Raw genomic sequence first — 12,861 nt, 5'->3', positions numbered from 1 at the left:
TAGAAGCACCGGAGGGCGGCGGGAAGGGGGGGAGGTCCCCTCTCGCCTCCCATAAGAACGATCAAGCAGTGGAACAGCCACTATGATCATTCCTATGGTGTAGGGAATCGCCGGCTGAAAAAGCTGATATCTGAATGATGCCTGTAGCTGCACCCATCATTCAGATATCCCCGCACAAAGTCAAGGATGTCGTATGACGGCCGGCGGGCCGGAAGTGGTTAAAACACTTTTTTTTTTTAACACAAAGTTGTCCATTTATACAATATTTCTAACACATAGCATGTACATACCAAAAATGACACCCCAAAATAGATTCTCCTACTCCTCCTGAGTACGGCGATACCACATGTGTGAGACTTCCACAGCCTGGCCACATACAGAGGCCGAGTACAGCTGAATATGGCCGAGCATGGCTGCGCATGGCTGGGTATGGCTGCACATGGCTGGGTATGGCTGGGTATGGCTGCGCATGGCAGGGTATCGCCGAGTATGACTGGGTATGGCTGGGTATTGCAGAGTATGACTGGGTATTGCAGGGTATTGCGGGGTGTTGCAGAGTATTGCAGGGTGTTGCGGAGTAGTGCAGAGTATTGTGGGGTATTGCAGGGTATTGAAGAGTATTGCGGGGTATTGCAGAATATTGTGGGGTGTTGCGGAGTATTGTGGGGTATTGCGGGGTATTGCAGAGTATTGTGGGGTGTTGCGGAGTAGTGCAGAGTATTGCAGAGCATTGTGGGGTATTGTGGGGTATTGCGGGGTATTGCAGAGTATTGTGGGGTGTTGCGGAGTAGTGCAGAGTATTGCAGAGCATTGTGGGGTATTGTGGGGTATTGCGGGGTATTGCAGAGTATTGTGGGGTGTTGCGGAGTAGTGCAGAGTATTGCAGAGCATTGTGGGTTTTGCAGAGTATTGTGGGGTGTTGCGGAGTATTGCAGGGTATTGTGGGGTATTGCAGGGTATTGTGGGGTATGGCAGAGTATTGTGGGGTATTGCGGGGTATTGTGGGGTATGGCAGAGTATTGTGGGGTATTGCGGGGTATTGTGGGGTATGGCAGAGTATTGTGGGGTATGGCAGAGTATTGTGGGGTATTGCGGGGTATTGTGGGGTATGCAGAGTATTGTGGGGTATTGCGGGGTATGGCAGATTATTGTGGGGTATTGCGGGGTATTGTGGGGTATGGCAGAGTATTGTGGGGTATGGCAGAGTATTGTGGGGTATTGTGGGGTATGGCAGAGTATTGTGGGGTATGCAGAGTATTGTGGGGTATTGCGGGGTATGGCAGATTATTGTGGGGTATTGCGGGGTATTGTGGGGTATGGCAGAGTATTGTAGGGTATTGCGGGGTATTGTGGGGTATGGCAGAGTATTGTGGGGTATTGCGGCGTATGGCAGAGTATTTGGGGTATTGCGGGGTATTGTGGGGTATGGCAGAATATTGTGGGGTATTTTGGGGTATGGCAGAGTATTGTGGGGTATTGTGGGGTATGGCAGAGTATTGTGGGGTATTGCGGGGTATTGTGGATTATGGCAGAGTATTGTGGGGTATGGCAGAGTATTGTGGGGTATTGCGGGGTATGGCAGAGTATTGTGGGGTATTGCGGGGTATTGTGGGGTATGGCAGAGTATTGTGGGGTATTGTGGGGTGTGGCAGAGTATTGTGGGGTATTGCGGGGTATTGTGGGGTATGGCAGAGTATTGTGGGGTATGGCAGAGTATTGTGGGGTATTGCGGGGTATGGCAGAGTATTGTGGGGTATTGCGGGGTATGGCAGAGTATCGTGGGGTATTGCAGGGTATTGTGGGGTATGGCAGAGTATTGTGGGGTATTGCGGGGTATGGTGGGGTATGGCAGAGTATTGTGGGGTATGGCAGAGTATTGTGGGGTATGGCAGAGTATTGTGGGGTATTGCAGAGCATTGCAGGGTATTATATTATGGAGGGATGGCTGAGCATGGAGGGATGGATGGATGGATGTGACTGTATTTGTCACAGAGCAGCGTTGTGGGCACTACAGATGCAGCCCACAACGCTGCTACCATCCGATCCCTCCCCCGCTCCTCCTCCTCTGTACCGTCAGTTGACGGTGCGATCACATGGTAAACGGCCGCGATTAGCGGCCGTTCACCGTGATCCGTGATGCGCCGGGTCCTCTGGACCCGGCGGTCACGGAAGTTCTCGGGTGCGAGAGCAGTATTCTGGGAGGACGTCCATGGACGTCCACCCAGAACTAGCCAACTGCGCTGCAGCCGTCTTTCGGCTATGGCCCGGTCGGGAAGTGGTTAAAGCGCCCCCATCCCCGCGTGGCACGCAGAAGCGAACGCATACGTAAGTCAAGCCCACATATGTAAACAGCGTTCACATCACACATGTGAGGTATTGCCACATGCTATAGAGCAACAATTCTTTTTTATTTTTTTATTTTTTTTTAACTATTGAAGTTTTCAAACAAAAATTAACATTTACAGAAAGAAATAGGAGAAATCACATGTAAATGTGGCAATGCGGGCGCAGCCGCTTTGATTGTAAGATTAAACAATAAAGTTATGTAGCTGTGTTTGTTTTAAGGAGCACAGAAATGATATCGTTTTTTGTTACAGTTAACATGTCAAAGTCAAAGTACAATCTTATAGTTTGTAATTGTGAATTTACTTAGAGATATTAGTTTTTGATAAATCCCTTTACCATGTATGGGATAGTAATGTGTGTAGAGTAGGATGTTTTTGAAACCGACTATAGCTTATGTCTATATTTGGTGTCAGGTATTGAGGATGAGTGATAAAAAGGGAAGATTGTAGATGGGAGACAGGGGAGGTAATCGGGGGGGGGGGGAGTTAGTATGGTAGACCAGTGAGATAATGCGTGTTTTGTAATTTGGCTGATAGTTATAGGTATCTTATGTATATTGTTGGGACTTAGAAACTGAGTTGGGGTAGAGGAAAAAGGTGAAAGTATGGGGGTAGAAGTTTGGGGATAAATTGGGATTGGGAGACAAGGAATCACCTTTGTCCTGCCACAGCCCGGTGAAGTCAATCAAACTATGTATTTTTTGTATTCATCCGTTGTGGTGAAGTGTATCCAACATGTCCATGTTTTGGTGAACCTAGCCTGTGTGTCTTTAGATTGATGGATGAGGTCTTCCATGATCTTTGTTTGATTGATGCGATGAAACCAATCTTTTATGGTAGGCGGTTCAGGGGAGCGCCATTTGGGGGGTATACACATTCTTGCTGCGTTCACCAAATGCATGGCTAAAGAGCGGTGGTAGGCTGGTTTACGTGTTGATGAGTGATGTAGCAGAAACATTGTGGGTTCAAAGTGTAGGGAGTATGTAGTAATTTGTGTGATCATTGTGTGGACTTCTTTCCAGAAAGGTTGGATTTTGGTGCAAGACCACCAGATATGTAATAGAGAGCCTGTGTCTGAATGACATCTCCAACAGGTTTGGGGTATTGTTGGGTTGAAATGATGTAGCAGAAGTGGTGTTCTGTACCATCTGGAGAGTAATTTATAGGCATTTTCTTGGACTTGCACGTTCAACGAACCTTTATGGATCAAAGTGTAGATGTTGGCCCATTCTTGATTACTGAATTGTATGGAGAGATCCCTTTCCCACTGACGGATGGTCCAGTGTTTTGTTTGTGTTTGATCGTTGAATAAGAGGTTGTATGTTTGCAAAATCAGGTGTGTTAGAGTTCTGTCACTTAAACATAGGTTTTCAAATGGGGTCGTGGATCTGGACCAGTTCGGTGTAGGCTTAGGTTTGGTAAAGAAATTTCGTAGTTGGACGTATGTCCAAAAGGGAAAGGTGACAATTTTTAATTTTGAAGCCAGAGCAGCTTGAGATAAAAGGTGACCTCTCTCGAAGAATTGTTCGGCTCTAACAGTTTGGTGGGGCCATATGTCTGTTAAAAAGGAAGTGTGAATTCCTGGAGTAAATTCAGGGTTTAAACGTAGAGGTGTCATCGGACCTTTTACTGATGAGATTTTATGTTTGATACATGTATTGCGGAATGTGATCAGTGTAGGGTTAATAAGTGGGTGTTGAGAGTGTTCAGGGGGTAGAAAGAAGGAATCAACCCATGGGAGGTGTTGAATGTGCACGATTGACAATGATTGTTCTAAATGGACCCAGTCTTTATGCTTGGAGTGTACGTTCCAGTCGATGATTCTAGCTAGGTGGCATGCTTGTTGATATTTTCGTATGTCAGGAAGTCCTATGCCTCCTAAGAGTTTGGGTGTCGTCAATTTCATGAAGCTAAGTCTCGGATGTGATTTACCCCATATAAAAGTCGTGCATGTTTTTTGGTAAGTAGAAAAGAATTTGGATGGTAATTTAATTGGGATGGTTTGTAGAAGATATAAGATTCTGGGTAGGATGTTCATTTTGATGATAGCGGCCCTGCCGAACAAGGAGAACTGTCCTGTGGACCATTTTTTTAAGTCTATTTGTATTTTTTGAAGGAGAGTAGCATAGTTTAGGGTGTATAGATCAGCTAGGGAAGTTGGCAATTGAATGCCTAAATACGGGATTGCTTGCTTATTCCAGGTGAAAGGAAAGTTACGTTGGCATTGTTGACAGATTTCTGGGGGAAGGGAGATGTTAAGGGCGGTTGATTTCAAAAAATTGATTTGAAGATTTGATAGGGTATGAAAGGTTTGAAAGTCTTTAAGTAGGTTTGGAATTGTGGTAAGTGGGTCTGTGAGAAATAGGAGAATGTCATCAGCGAATGCTGCCAATTTATATGTGCGATGTTTAATTTGGATACCTTTAATGTCTGGGTTGGTAATAATGCCTCTGAGGAGGGGTTCCAGAGAGAGAATAAAGATTAAGGGGGAGAGTGGGCAGCCTTGGTGGGTTCCGTTTGACACGGAGAAGGCATCCGACAGATGGCCGTTTACTTGGACTTTTGCAGTGGGACAAGAATATAGAGCAGATATATAGTTTAGCATTGTTTGGGGGAGGCCTATAGCTTTGAGGGTTTCTTTCATGTAGTCCCATGCCACCCTGTCGAATGCCTTCTCCGCGTCGAGGGAAAGCATAAATCCCTTATTCTTGGTGGATGTGAGCCAATGATGGATATTAATCGCTTTGAGAGTATTATCTCTCGCTTCCCTTCCGGGAACAAAGCCCACTTGGTCAAGGCTAACAAGATGGGGGATCAGAGGTAGGAGTCTGTTTGCTAAAGTTTTTGCGTACCATTTAAGGTCAACATTGAGCAGTGAAATAGGTCTGTAGTTAGTGACTAAGGAGTGGTCTTTGTTTGGTTTGGGAATTACTGCTATGTGGGCTGTTAGGAGATCTCGTGGGGGGTTGGCTGGTTGGCTGGTTGGCTGGTTGTGCGAAAGAGTTGAAGGCTTTCAAAAAGGAGGGGGTAAGTATTTCTGCGTAGGTTTTGTAATAACCAGTGGTTAGGCCGTCGGGTCCGGGGCTTTTGCCTGCTGACAGAGCGTGATGCCGTTGTGCGCGCTTCGTCACATGACGTCCTCAGCAATGGTCTGCCGTTGCTGAGGACGTCATGTGACGAAGCGCGCACAACGGCATCACGCTCTGTCAGTCAGCTCCAGGGCATACGAGAGAGGAGGACGCTGTGTAGCGGCTGGTGGATACATACCCCCACCTCGCTGTTTATGCCTGTTTGGAGGGACTTTTTAAATTTTACATTGCTCAGGTCTATTGCTGTCCTATTCCATCTGGACAGAGATACACAATAGTGCCTGGATTTCTCCTTTTTTACTTTTTATTTTTAATTTTTTATTGCAATCATTTTCTGTGGTCTAGCCTTGTTTGTTTGAATTTACTATTTTTTAGCCCAGTATCCTTGTTTTGTGGGCATATATGTTTTTAAATAAAGTGGTCATACGTTATTACGCCATGGAAGCTCTTTCTTTTTGAATATATGAGGGGAAGCAACGCCTCTATGGATTGAAAAATATAGGAGACACCCAGCACAATATACAACAGCTAGACGGCCCATTTTCCAACATAGGAGCATTTCCCCGGCGTGGGGTCTGGGGAGCTGATTACAGCAATATCTACCAGATGAAGCAGCAAGTGAAGTGACCCAGCATACTACACCACAGGCGTTATACCCCTGGTGGGGTTCTGGAAGCTGGTGAGTAGGCAACCAATAGGGGGAGCACGAGAGTCACCTGACAAATTGATTCATCACCAAAGTCACCATTGGGAATCTGAATATTGTCATAGTAACATCAGTATATGGACTGTCATAATATATATTGGAGATTTAACTGCTGGATGCTCTGTGTTTCTACTAGCTGTTCTGTTTGTATGCGATTTCAAGTTATGTCTAAAACGCATATGGTATTAATTTGGTATATATAACCTATATGCACATCACCGCATTGGTATATGGTTTTTAGTAAATGCACATAATGGAATATAGCCTCTGGCCTTTTTTCTAGACGCTGTAGGACCTTCTATGCTGTGCGACACTTGACGTGTGTTACATATTTACCATAATTTATGATTAGTAGGCATATAATTGTTTGCTGGGGTATCATTTATACTATAAGGGGAATTTAGATAACCTACACACCTTATAGATTTATCACTACAAGTAAGGGGGATATACTTTTAGGCTATCCCTGTATATAATGTTTATAGGTAGCGCCATTATACCCTAACTCTTTACCTTTATATGGGTTTATTTGTGTCTCTAGATTTCGATGTCATGGTAAAATTATTGGTAAGTATCCTGTGATGTGGTGTTGGCTGTGGCAGGGTGTGGGTTAGAGTGAGAAAGGGGGATTAGGTAGGGGCAGTGGGGCAAGGAGAAAGTATCGAGGGGGAAAGGTAGGAGGATCTGGCACTATGTGGCGTCTCGATCACCTAATTCGGTGTTCCAAGCCACAGAATTATGTTCGACGGTAAAATTCAGTGGTTTTAATCTTGTAGCAGTACGTAGGGGTTAGGTAAAGTATGTTTGACCACTGTGTGGGGGTTGGCTTATCAATTGAGGGATATGGGGTTATGTAGAGAAAAAAAAAGAAAAAAAAATATATAGGAGTGACCAATGAGGTCCGTCTCACCAGTAGCCTTAGAACGTATGCTTGGGGGTGTGAATCGGGGTAGTCATTTCGGAGAACTTGTGTGTAGAAGGAGCGATCATAAAGGGTTTGTGGAAAGTGTGTGGAAGATGGGTGAGATGGTTGTGATGGGGTGAAACCTCATGCTGTCATTTGCAACAAAGATAGTGCAGAGTAACGCTTTGTGTAGGACGACTAAGGTTAGGTAAGCTAGATGGGAGTGTGGTGAGAAGAATATAATCATAAAGAACAACAATCGATTTCTGAACGTAATGACATCAACCGTAGCATGTAATAAGTGACATTCTTGTATCAAATATGCATTTTCAACTTGGCACACGGATTGGTCATATGCTGTCTACATTCTTTAACAACAGTAATATAGTCTAACAAAAACAAAATAAAGTAGTTTTAACTAAAAGTTACAGAATCGGTGGAACATCTAAACGTCTAGGTTCCGCTATCTGTGTAGAGAGCTGAGAGGAGAACAGTGTAGGGGCTCAACAGGACGTCTATGTCTGTGATCTCTGTTGTCTGTGGGTGATATTATGGTGTAAGCTGTATGTGTAAGTGATGAGACATCTAAGTCTCTGAACTCAACAACCCATGAAGGGTGTTGCGGTGTGATCAGAAAATGAACACGTTAGGACCTCTATGTCTCTATCTCCATCATCTCGTCAAGGGTGCATTGTTGTGGGCAGTGTGCAGTGTGGGGGCATAGTAGAGTATGTATGTTGCTAGTTTCTTCTTTCCATGAAGGGTGCATTGGTGTGCGCAGTGTGCGGTTATAATAGAACCTCTGTGTCTCTGTCTTCAGCTGTCCTTGTGAGGTGTTGCGAGGTGAACAGTGTGGAAGCGTATTAGTACATCAATACCTACAGTTTTGGTTGCCCGTGAGGGTTGATGTATTGTAAGCAATGTCAGAGCACCATATAACTTCTATGTTTTTTATGTTTTTGTCCCCCTTTTCCTGCGTATAGTGCTGGGGGGTGGGTATTGTAGGTGTATTATAAGGTATCTATGCCTCTAAATCCAGCTGTTCGCTGAGGGTATTGTTTTAAGAGAATGTATTAGACCGGTAGGATCGGCTAGCTTAAATTCCTAAAATAAAGCAATATGAAAACCCATGCATCCAAACTCTATAAGTGGTTTAAGGTCTAGTTGGTTTCCCTTACTGGGAGGTATAATATCGTATAATACAGCGCATAGCGCAGGTCATGAGAGTACATCATATACTGTTGCAGTAGGGGGGAATTTGACGTTTCGGTTGAATAGTTTTTGGACAGGGATAGCCATTTGCATAGTTTCCTTGACAGGGAATCAGTCTAATGCCCCGTACACACAGTCGGATTTTCCGATGGAAAATGTCCGATCGGAGCGTGTTGTCGGAAATTCCGACCGTGTGTGGGCTCCATCGGACATTTTCCATCGGATTTTCCGACACACAAAGTTGGAGAGCAGGAGATAAAATTTTCCGACAACAAAATCCGTTGTCGGAAATTCCGATCGTGTGTACACAAATCCGACGGACAAAGTGCCACGCATGCTCAGAATAAATAAAGAGATGAAAGCTATTGGCCACTGCCCCGTTTTATAGTCCCGACGTACATGTTTTATGTCACCGCGTTTAAAACGATCGGATTTTCCGACAACTTTGTGTGACCGTGTGTATGCAAGACAAGTTTGAGCCAACATCCGTCTGAAAAAATCCTAGGATTTTGTTGTCAGAATGTCCGAACAAAGTCCGACCGTGTGTACGGGGCATAACAAAACATAAGTGGACGGGGGTGAAACGTAGGATACTTTCCACATGTCACTGGGGATAGAATGTGGGGATAAAGAGTCACAGTGTTCCGTTTACTGTTACGGTCTGCATGGGCGTCAGGAAGCGGCTGTTAAGCAATTAAGTTACCTTCATTTTTTCTTCTGCGTGTCAGTGGAGGATCCGTCGGGAGTCTTTGGCAGTCATCTGATAAGAGAGGCATGCGTGGGGAAGTCGAAAGTATGAAGATCGGTAGCTTCAGAGTGATATCTCACGCGGAGAACCGGATTGTCAGCGATCTCGGCGGGCCCTGCGAGGAAGGGGTGCAGTCATGGGACTGGATGGCTGGTGGCGTGAGCCTGGAGAGGAGCCGGATCTAGCGGTGGATGGTGAACGTCTCCTGCGGAAGCTGGTGTTGTGAGCGTCCATCGGTTCTTCCATTTGAGGACATCGATTGGGAGGTTGTAGGTTAACTTCTGCGTACCAATTTGGAACTGGGGTGTATGGTATGTCCAGTGTATGGCAGAAATTATCCAGGTCTTCCGGTACCCTTAGGAGTGCTGAGCGGCCCTGGTAGGAGGCTGATAGGCCGAAGGGAAACTTCCAAAGATATCAGATTCCCCTTGTTCTCAAGATATCCAATAGAGGGCGTAAGTCTTTGCGGTGTCTTAATGTAATGGCAGAGAGATCTTGGTATACGTGGATGGGGTAGCCATTGTATTCCAAGGTAGATTTTTCGCGGGCTTTGTGAAGGATTGCTTCTTTGATGGAGAAGTCGTTCACATAACAAATAATGTCCCGTGGGGGGTCTGTGTCTCTTCCTTTGGGGCGAAGCGCCCTATGGATACATTCCATGGTGATCGGCATTTGTTCCGGGCGGTCCAGGAGGTGGTTAAAGAGACCTGTCACTACCGGAGAAATTCTGTCTTGTTCCACCGATTCGGGTATTCCTCTTACCCTTAAGTTATGTCTGCGACCCTGGTTATCGAGATCTTCAACATGGCGTTGAAGATCTCTCAGCTGCACAGTGTGATAGTCAACTTTGTGCTGTACGTTCTGCACTGTTGACTGTTGTTTAGCTGCGTTGTCCTCCACACGCTGTATTCGGCCTGTGATGGCCTGCAATTCATGACGCAGATCTGTAATGGCCGAGAACAGCGTGTCCTTGATGTCTGCCACCACCGTTTGTAAGTCTTGTAAACTAGGCTGACGGTGAGATGGCAGAGAAGGTGCCAGCGGGGTGTTGTTGATATCGGTTCGGGTGAGGATGATCTCGGTGTGAGACTGAGAGGAGGCTGAGGCGGGAGGTGAAGTCGCCATTGCTGTGCGTTGCGTCCGGAAGATCTCCGGTATCGTGTGGCTCACACGGCCGGCGATTTCTCTCAGGGATCGGGATCTGCTTTGTGATTATCCGCGGGAGGATGTTCCCATTATTGGGGGGTGAAAGGTAGCCGTAGACCCCGGTAAAAGCGAAATTTAGGCTGTGGTGAGAGGGAGCTGGGAGATCAAGCAGCCATCTTCTCTCAAGGCAAGCCACGCCCCCCAGAGCAACAATTCTAGCCCAAGACCTTCTCTGTAACTCTAAACAGGTAACCTGTAAAAAATTTTAAAAGTGTCGCCTATGGAGATTTTTAAGTACCAAAGTTTGGCGCCATTCCACGAGTGTTTGCAATTTTCAAGCGTGACATGTTAGGTATCTATTTTTACTCAGCGTAACATCATCTTTCACATTATTCCCTAGGGTCTTTGCTAAAAAAAAACAAAAAAAAACATATATAATGTTTGGGGGTTCTGGGTAACTAGAAAAAAAAATGATTTTTACATATAGACGCTAAGTGCCAGAATTGGCCCGGATAGGAAGTGGTTGAGCACAAAAAAAGAGCAATATCTAGAAAGCTTTTGTCTATTCTTAATCAAGCCAGTTGGGCTCTATATGATTATTGACTCAACTCCGAGAGGTTATTCACTCTTCTTGGCTTGTTTACTATCTTGTACCCTATGTAAGAGAAATTTGGAAAGGGATGGACTTCTCCCACTGTAGACTATTTTTGCACTAAATAATCAATCTTCTGTTCCTATTGAGGGCATTCCCTCATTTAAGGATTCAATTGATAGGTGTTTGAAGACTTAACATCCTTCTTTGCTCTGGGGGTCCAGCCCTGCAGCTGGCTATGGCCACTCTGTCAACAGTAAACCTCCTCTTGGTATAAATAATACCGTTCTTTCTGCAAGACTACAGCTCTTCTCCTCTACCCTAATATTCTGCATAGTCGCCAAGGAGAATGTGGTTTCTCCAGTCCTTATCTCCAAATCTCCAGTCCTTATTTTTAGTGCATTTGAGCAGAATTTTATGGCTTAGAGTTTTGGTTGCCTAACCCTGCTCAGGAAAGGTACCTTTTGCACCTTTGAAAGTGAGCTTCTCTTTAAAAAAATCCTTTGAAATATACATTGAGGGAGGGAACTTTACAGAAGGAAGGGGGTTACCACCCCACTATCCACAGTCGACCCCCCTCCCCTGCCCCCCTATTTTTCACCATATACAGTATCTCACAAAATGAGTACACCCCTCACATTTTTGTAAATATTTTTGTCACGGAACGTCCCACACTCCGCTTGAGTGCTTCCGTCAGTATACCGCTTCCTAAGTTCTGGAACACAAGTCCAATGGATCTAGCTATAGGAACCCCCAAGAACTAGACAACACCAGTCTTGGGGTACATCGGGACTCGTGTTCCAGAACTTAGGAAGCGGTATACTGACGGAAGCACTCAAGTGGAGTGTGGGACGTTCTGTGACATTGGTGGCAAGCAGCGGAAAGCTTCCGGCAGTCTGGGAAATCTAAACCTCCACCTGGATCCAAGATCAGGATAGCAGACTTCAGTCACCCCAGCGGAGATATGGACCTGGCATCAGAGTTCCCGCGGCTGCTGTGGATCATCCTTTCAACATACACCAGGACTGTGTCTGAGGATGAATACCTGGAGCTTAGGCAGCAAATTCAGGTGGAGCTCTGGATTGGAGCCCTCCGGCTCGCTGGTATAAAACAGGGCAAGTGCTTTCCAACCCAAGAGCAACGGGCCAGTGACCAACGGACATTGTGGATGGCATTCCTGGGAGAGCAGCCACAGGAGCAATGGGTGACTGAGTTGGACAGGCTGGTCCAGCAGGAGATAGAGCTGGACAATCATTATCGGGCTCTGCAATGGCACGCAGAGGAGGGATATTTAGGGGAGACAACAGAATGCTCTCCAGAGGGATATGACTTTGGAGGCCCTGGATTGCTGTGGGAGAGCCTTACAGATCATTTTGTGTTTGACGATGAAGGGGAACCTGACCTTGAGGACCTGCGAGAATATAGAGAGGCTGTGCTCGGTCTTGCAGGGGTCTCAGAGCTCAAACCTGATCTGGACCATTTGCTAAGGAAGGAACAGCATCTGGAAAGGGCATACAGGAAACTGCTAGAACACATTCAGTAGCATGCCAGAGAATCGGCAGTGGAAAATCCGGAGATTGCCATCCCCAAACCTGAAGTGCTGACAACAGGGCAGAGCTCTGCTAACCTCTGCCCAGCAATGATAGCATCTTCTGGGTTCCATGGACAGGAGATGGTGAACCTATATCCCCAGATATCAGTTGCAGAGACTGGGGATTTAATAGACGTTTCTGTAGAGGAGGAATCACCTAGCAAACCCCCAGCAGAAGTGCTGGCAACCGGACAGAGGGTCCAAGACCTCTGCCCCACACCTGTGGCAGTTTCGGAGGCTCAGGGTGAGAAGGTGGCAATCACTTCCCAGCAGCAGATACAGGGGGAGAAGGGAGAGGAGGTGTGTGTTGTCCCTCCCCAACAGTTGGCCAGGGTGGAGGAAGTGGACTTTTCTCCCCAGCAAAGATCTGTGCACCTGGGAGACAGTACCATAGACATGTCGTCCCAGCAGCCAGATGAGGGAATGGAAAAGGAAGCAACCGGCTCACCTCCCCAATGGCAGCTACACAGTTTGGGAGTGGAGGAAGCCAGCCTCCTGCCCCAACGGTTAGCCGGAGCGGAGGATGCG

The sequence above is a fragment of the Aquarana catesbeiana genome, linkage group LG09 (assembly GCF_042186555.1).
Source record: "Aquarana catesbeiana isolate 2022-GZ linkage group LG09, ASM4218655v1, whole genome shotgun sequence".
NCBI classification, from domain to species: Eukaryota; Metazoa; Chordata; class Amphibia; order Anura; family Ranidae; genus Aquarana; species Aquarana catesbeiana.
This window is presented reverse-complemented; position numbering follows the sequence as displayed.